The sequence below is a fragment of the Poecilia latipinna genome, unplaced genomic scaffold, assembly GCF_001443285.1.
Source record: "Poecilia latipinna isolate Pla-1442-1.1 unplaced genomic scaffold, P_latipinna-1.0 Scaffold1033, whole genome shotgun sequence".
NCBI classification, from domain to species: domain Eukaryota; kingdom Metazoa; phylum Chordata; class Actinopteri; order Cyprinodontiformes; family Poeciliidae; genus Poecilia; species Poecilia latipinna.
This window is the reverse complement of record NW_015113649.1, coordinates 231,329-237,986: the sequence shown is the minus strand read 5'-3', so window position 1 is coordinate 237,986 and position 6,658 is coordinate 231,329. Positions and strand designations below refer to the sequence as shown.

The 6,658-nt window shown below is 42.4% G+C and overlaps 1 long non-coding RNA gene across 2 annotated transcripts in view; it reads left to right on the top strand.

Annotated features, from left to right (window-relative positions):
- LOC106958948 (uncharacterized) overlaps nucleotides 1-6,615 on the top strand; it is a 19,897-nt gene extending 13,282 nt beyond the window's left edge. For both annotated transcript variants that reach the window (XR_001427259.1, XR_001427258.1), the window contains exon 3: nucleotides 5,692-6,615. This is a non-coding gene — a long non-coding RNA (uncharacterized LOC106958948). The remainder of the gene's footprint in view (nucleotides 1-5,691) is intronic.
- The last annotated feature ends 43 nt before the right edge of the window (nucleotides 6,616-6,658 follow it).

The window sequence follows — 6,658 nt, the reverse complement described above, 5'->3', positions numbered from 1 at the left end:
ACTCTTCTGGTGTTGCTAAGTAACATATGGAACTCTTCTGATGTTGCTAGGTAACATATGGAACTCTTCTGATGTTGCTAGGTAACATATGGAACTCTTCTGGTGTTGCTAGGTAATGTATGGGAACTCTTTTGGGGTTGCTAGGTAACATATAGAACTCTTCTGGTATTGCTAAGTAACATATGGAACGCAACTAATGTTGCTAGGTAACATATGGAACTCTTCTGATGTTGCTAGGTAACATATGGCACTCTACTGGTGTTGCTATGTAATGTATGGGAACTCTTTTCGTGTTGCTAGGTAACATATGGAACTCTTCTGGTGTTGCTAGGTGATGTGTGGAATTCTGTATTAACTTTTTAAAATAATTATTATATATTTGTTTATTTTATTCATTTACAGTTTAAAATAAACATGTCACCTGTTGACATAAGCGAAGGTTTCAAATGAAAAGGAGCAGCTTGAAGAAAAAAGTCCTATGTAGTCTACTCAGTCTCTCAAAGTTCAATTTGCTATGCTGCAAACAACTAAGCATCAATCAGCCATCCATCCCTTGTCCCTTGTGGGGTCAGGCGGGGTCCTGGTGCCCATCTCCAACGAGACATATCAGGCAAGAGGCAGGAGCACCCGGAGAGAACCCAGGTATGTACAGGGAGACCTTCTTGCTGCAAGGCAACAGCGCTACCAACTGCACCACTGCGCAGTCATTCGCCATCCATATAGATACATATTTAAACACAAAACGCCCCGTCTAAAACCAGCTGTGTGGTTTATTTTTTAAAGTGCTTGAGTTGTTTTTAGAAACAGGAGAGACCAAATGGAAATGCAAAATGTGAATTTTGCTTAATAGGTCCCCTTTCAGATATGATGCACTACAAAGCACAAAATCTTATTATTTTTTGTCTAGTTTCTAGTAGAAATATCTTAGTACACTTAAAATAAAGCGAAGCTGACTTGCAAGCATTTAACAGACTCCGTTTTTTTTAAATGCAAACTTACTCATGAATTCACAGATTGCTCTTCTGTGTATTGCTTCTAAATAGGGCTTTTGTAACATTCTATTGCGTACAACATGTCTCAGTATTTGCTTAAAATGCAAACTCCAGGCTTGTATCCTTTATTAAAGGAAAAGTTGGAGTTTTTTTAAGCTGGATGTGATGCTGCATCCCGCTTAAAATACTCTCCGAGTATCGGAGGAAAGCTGCAGATGAGTGTAGGAATGAAAGTTATTTTTAGCTGTCTGTTATCTATCAGGTACTATGATGGCATTTAGATATATTTTAATATATTATTATATTCATATTCCCACTTCCCATTTCAACCCCATGGGAGGATGGGAAGCTCTAGAGGTGAAATGAGGAAAATTTCGCCACAAAAAGCCCCAGGTGTATTTTAAGGCATTTTGGCCTACTTTGCTTATGCGCCACCTTTTAGTCCTGCTGCACAACATTGCCGTTGTCAGCAGTCGCTTATGCAAACTATAGTTGTTAAGCTCACAGAGCTGTTAGTCTATCCACAACTTTGACTAAGCAAATGAGAGACTGCTTGGTGTAACCTCTAAAGTACAGAGACGCACATTGCTACAAACCAAACATGTAAATCTTCATCAGAGCTTTTTTCTCTCCATGCAAGGGTCCAAAAGGCCCTGGCGAGTCAATCGGCCCCAGAGTCGTAGTGATTGATGAGTCCAGACAGGGTTGGGGTTCACCACAGACACACAAACCACACACACCTCGCACCAAAGATAAGCAAATGGTCTGCAAGCTGCCAATGGTCCTAAGTGCTCTGCAAACAGAGGTAACACTGGTCTCATTTCAGAAGTGCTATTGCTTAACCGCAACTGGCCAAAAAAAAAAAAAATGGATAAAGAAAACAGAGAGATGGAGGATAACAAGGAAAGACGTCGGTCTGCTTTCATCATCAAAAACTCAGGCAAAGGCACAAAGAATCAGCTGGAAACCAGATTTTCTCTTAAAATCCAATTAATCTGCTGCTGACCAAGTCAACGTTTATGTTCACACATGAAAATGGCTGCAAACAGATGCGCAATTATATAACTGTACATCTTTGAAAAGCAGAAATGGAGCCTCCTGCACAACCAACAACAATGCAGCAAGTTGTTTCTAGATGATTGTCGACAACAAAACACTTGTTTCCAGCAGCCATTTTACGGTGCATGCAGCGGTAAAACCAGCTGACCAAATGTTCTGGAGTTCTGCATGAGTTGCTAGGGGACACAGTTGACACTTTTAAAGTGTCTTTATTTACAGAATGAGACTTTATGTCGACAGTAGGAGATGTTCATGAAGACTCCTTCATGTTCCTAACGGGTGTCATGTTTATGGCAGCGTGTCCCTTCAAATAAAACGTTACTGATCAACTTAAACTCAATTGTTTCAAGTAAAGTCAAAGTAAAAGTTCCTTTAAGTTAAAGATTTGTAACTTTTGAGTTAATTGAACACAAAGTAAGCTGTCATCATTAAACCAAAAGAATTAAGTGAAGTTACTGTAAATAAGTCCATGATATGAACTTATTTACAGTTTAAAATACAGTTTTTAGAGTGGATAAAGTGAGTCAGGCCTGCAGTGTGTTGCTCAGCACCCACTGATAAACCTCGACTTCATCTTCTGGAGCAAAAGACTGGAGCAGGGAGATGAAAGGAGCATCCACAGCAGGCCCAATCTCCAGCCTAACCCCTCCGCCACCTCCATCCATCACAATCAACGCCAGCAGCCAGCCCAATTAGGCCCCCGGAACACTGAGGGCCACAGCTTGATTGTTAACACTGTGAAAACAACAAGAGCGGCCGGGTGATGATGGGACACGGAGGACCGAGGCTGGGGGATGGAGGCCTGATAACCGGCGGCCCATTTCCTCTCTAATGGGCTCCAAACGAGGGAACATGAGGGAATGTGGCCCTGCAACGCAGGTGACCCGGAGGAGAGATGAGGGCAGCCACACCTACTGTTAACACACACACACACACATGCATACACACACAGGGGCCATTAGCAGGGAGAAATGATCAGCGGTGCATGATCATAATTATGCATGCAAGGCTTGCAGAAAGGACACACCATGGAAAGCTATAAACATAAATTATAGGCTCAAGTTTGCCAAGTAAAGGTTAAGTTTGAACATGAACATGTAAGAGACACACAAAAACACGTGGCGTCATTTCCAGGCAGCAGTATGATGGCCGTCCAGCAGTTCAGCCAACATTACTCACTGATTTCTTTCACTCAACTTACTGAAAAGCCGTCAAACATTTGGCTCCTAGCTGCTCGTTAAGACTTCAGTCTTCAGAGGATTTAACCAGGATTCGGGAATCGGTTACATCATTTTGTGAGAGAAGTTGTCCCTCATTTTATTCTGCAACATGCAAACACAAGTAAGAAACACGACTGTTAACTAAAAGTAAATCTAACAGCTTTTGCGCAGTTGTTGACTGAAAAAGGTGCCAATAATTGAGAGGAAAAAGGCTCAAAATAGAAATAAAGCAACTAGGAACTTTTAATTAAAATCCATGAACCACTATTTCCCTGGAGTGAAATTGTTTTGGCTACTCAACTGGAAAGACAAGAAAACATCCAATTTGAGTCAAACTAATGCATGGGCAATGCTAACATTTTAGCATTTTTAGCTGCAGCAGTTCATCCATATGGTAGCACCATACAGGTCAGTCTTCACTCCCCATGTTCACCAGTGACTTTGTGAACAGTTCACCACTGTTTCATTTCCTCGCATGTGAAAATGGCTGAAAACGGATGCAAAATAATACAACTGCTCATCTTTGAGAAGCAGAAGTGGAGCCTCCTGCTCAACCAACAAGAATGAAGCAAGTGGTTTCTGAATAGTAAGTGAACAACAAAACACTTGTCTTTTCCAGAAGCCATTGTACAGATGCTGGAGCTCAGCTTCGGTTGCTAGGTAACGGGCTGGGCTTCAGTTGCTAGGTAAAGACGCAGTGCGCCGCGACAAACGGGAGGTTTTTGAAACTGCTTATTTTTTCCAGACACCAAACAAACTAAAAATTTTGGCAAGAAAAACCTGGGTGGCTTTTTTTTTGTGTGTTTGTTTTTTTTTGTTTGTTTGTTTTTTTTTAGTATTTGGACCGGTTTTAGAAGTAGTTTAGGCCCAAATGGAAGTACAAAAAAAACAAAACAATTACTGAAAAACTAATGAAAAATATTATTTATATGAATATGAATAAAAATATAAAATAAGAAATAAAAACAAAATAAAAATATGAATAAAAACATGGATTTGGCGTAATAGATCCCATTTAAAGTATATTTTCTAAAAATTAGTGAAGTAATTGAGTAACTAATGGGTTAATGCAAGAAACTCACCTCTACATTTAAAAGCTTGAAGCAACTGGAGCTGCCCTCATGCAGACCTCTGTCTACAACTAAAGAGCCAACAAAAGGCATGAAAAGAAAGATCCAACAACAATGCACTATGGGAAAAAAACAGCATGGTAAATGCAGGCTTATCTGCTGGGAAGCCTTGAGTTCACCCGTCCATATGTACGTAACTCGCCACCTACCACCTCGCATTGTTGAAGAACATATACAAGATCTCCCCTGCTGGCTGCAGCCTCTGTCAGCAGGATAATGAGTCCCGCCACAAACCCAAACAGGTTCAGGAGCGGTTTCAGGAGGAGTCGCTTTGAGGTTTTGAACAGGCCTCCAAATTATCCATGTGGGTGACAAACGAGAACAATCCACCGAGATCTCACCTCACAAGCTACAAGACTTAAAGGATCTGCCGCTGACGTCTTGATGCCAGACACCGCAGCTTGCTCAGAGTCTCATGGAGTCCATGCTTTGATTGGACCAGAGCTGCTTTAGGCAGGTGGTCATAATGTTGGTGTACGCAAACAGAAGTCACATGTGGGATACCCCAAGGTTCAATCCTGGGATCTCTCCTATATCCAAGCTTGATTGGGGTCAAGAAGTACTTAATATTTGTGAAAAATGCTGGGTCCACTTGCAGATTATTTCAAGACATTTTTACCATGTTAGAACTAAAATATTGACTTATATGTTGCAAAACAGTTACTTGTAAGTCAGTTTTGTCTTATTTCAAGCCTTCACTGGAAACCAAAAGTATTTGGTGAGATTTTGTGTTTTGCAGTGGAGCCTCAGATCCACTCTGTGTTCTGGTGGGTTCTGTTGAAGCGGGATGCATGAGTGGTGACAACCTGCTCTCTGCTTAGCTCATTGACTGAGTCAAGGTCTGTTTTGCATCGTTTTTCTCTCACGTACCGGCTCTAAGTGCCAAGGCGCTGAGCAAAACCTCCTGTTCCTACAAGATCTGGTAATTTAACCACACTTCATTTGGATTAGCCAGAGGGACCAACTGAGCGCTGCCTCTTCTTCTTTTTTTCTGCTTTCGGTGAGTGTCGGTTGATGGGATCTAATATGTCTGTATCTGGATAAACACATCAGTTGGTCAGCAAACTGAAGATGGTCTGGATGTGTTTATTTAGATTTTCCTGCCTGCTTGTGTGAGTCATATGTAATGCCAAACAGATGTCCTATTTATAGCAGAGCTAGTAAAGTGTATTTGTGGGTAATTATGTTCTGCTGGTTTGTGTGAAACTTAAGTCATGCCCCATCATGATGCGCCCCCACCTCTTCCTCTGGAGCTCAGTTTTGTTTTTGTTTTTGTCTCTCGCTTGAAAGGAGGGAATCAGCGCTGACAGGGGGGAAGCCTGCTTGACGTGACGGATGAGAGAACCTGTTTGCTGGAACGGAGACTGGATGTGCGGGAGCAGCTTTTACCCCCATCTCCAGCACAATGCGGCGTAACCGTCCCGCATCCGCAGACAGCCGTGTCTGACGGGCCTGACAACAACAGAAAAGGTGTGGAATCGCAATTGTGAGGGGTGATTCTTCCACCGCTTCGTGGTGTCTGTGCCCAAGTCAGAGGGTGGCATGAGTGTGTGTGACTTCGGAAAGCATGCGAGAAAGATTGCGCGTCGCTACGCATGTGTTTTACCACAGAAGCTGCTCTCCCACTGAGCTCCAGTGAATACAAACGACATTTAGCGGCCTCTTTGGCCACTCTCCATGCTGTTAGGGGAAACCCCCTTCACTTACACAGCACACACACACACACACACACACACACAGGATGTACAGCCTCCATGAAGAAGCATTGATATGTCATGCTGAGGCATTAAATGGGAAGATAGTGGTTAGCAATCAGACCAATTGTTGGTTTTTACAGACAGAGCTCCTTGACAGACTAAAGCTTTGCTCTGGTTTTCATATTTCTGTGTCTTTGAATTCCTTCACATTCCAGAGGATCAGTGTTAGGAAGCTCTGTGTCCTGCCAGCTGTGAGCAGATTTAAAGCATCTGCCCCTGGCTCCTCCATACCTTCACATCAACTGTAGCTGCTCCACTTGTAAACATCGAGTCAGATAACTTGCCGACTTGATAGCTAGCTGTCTAGCTATGAAGTAAGCTAGCTATCTGAGACATCGAGTCAACTCAGCTAGCTAGCTGATTGGATAGCTGGCAAGCCAGTCAGTTAGCTACCCGACTCGATAAGTGGATCAGCTACACCAACTACCTGTACAGTACAACTACTGTAGCTAGTTAACACCAGTGGTGGAGAAAGTACTCAAAAAATTTACTTAAGTAAA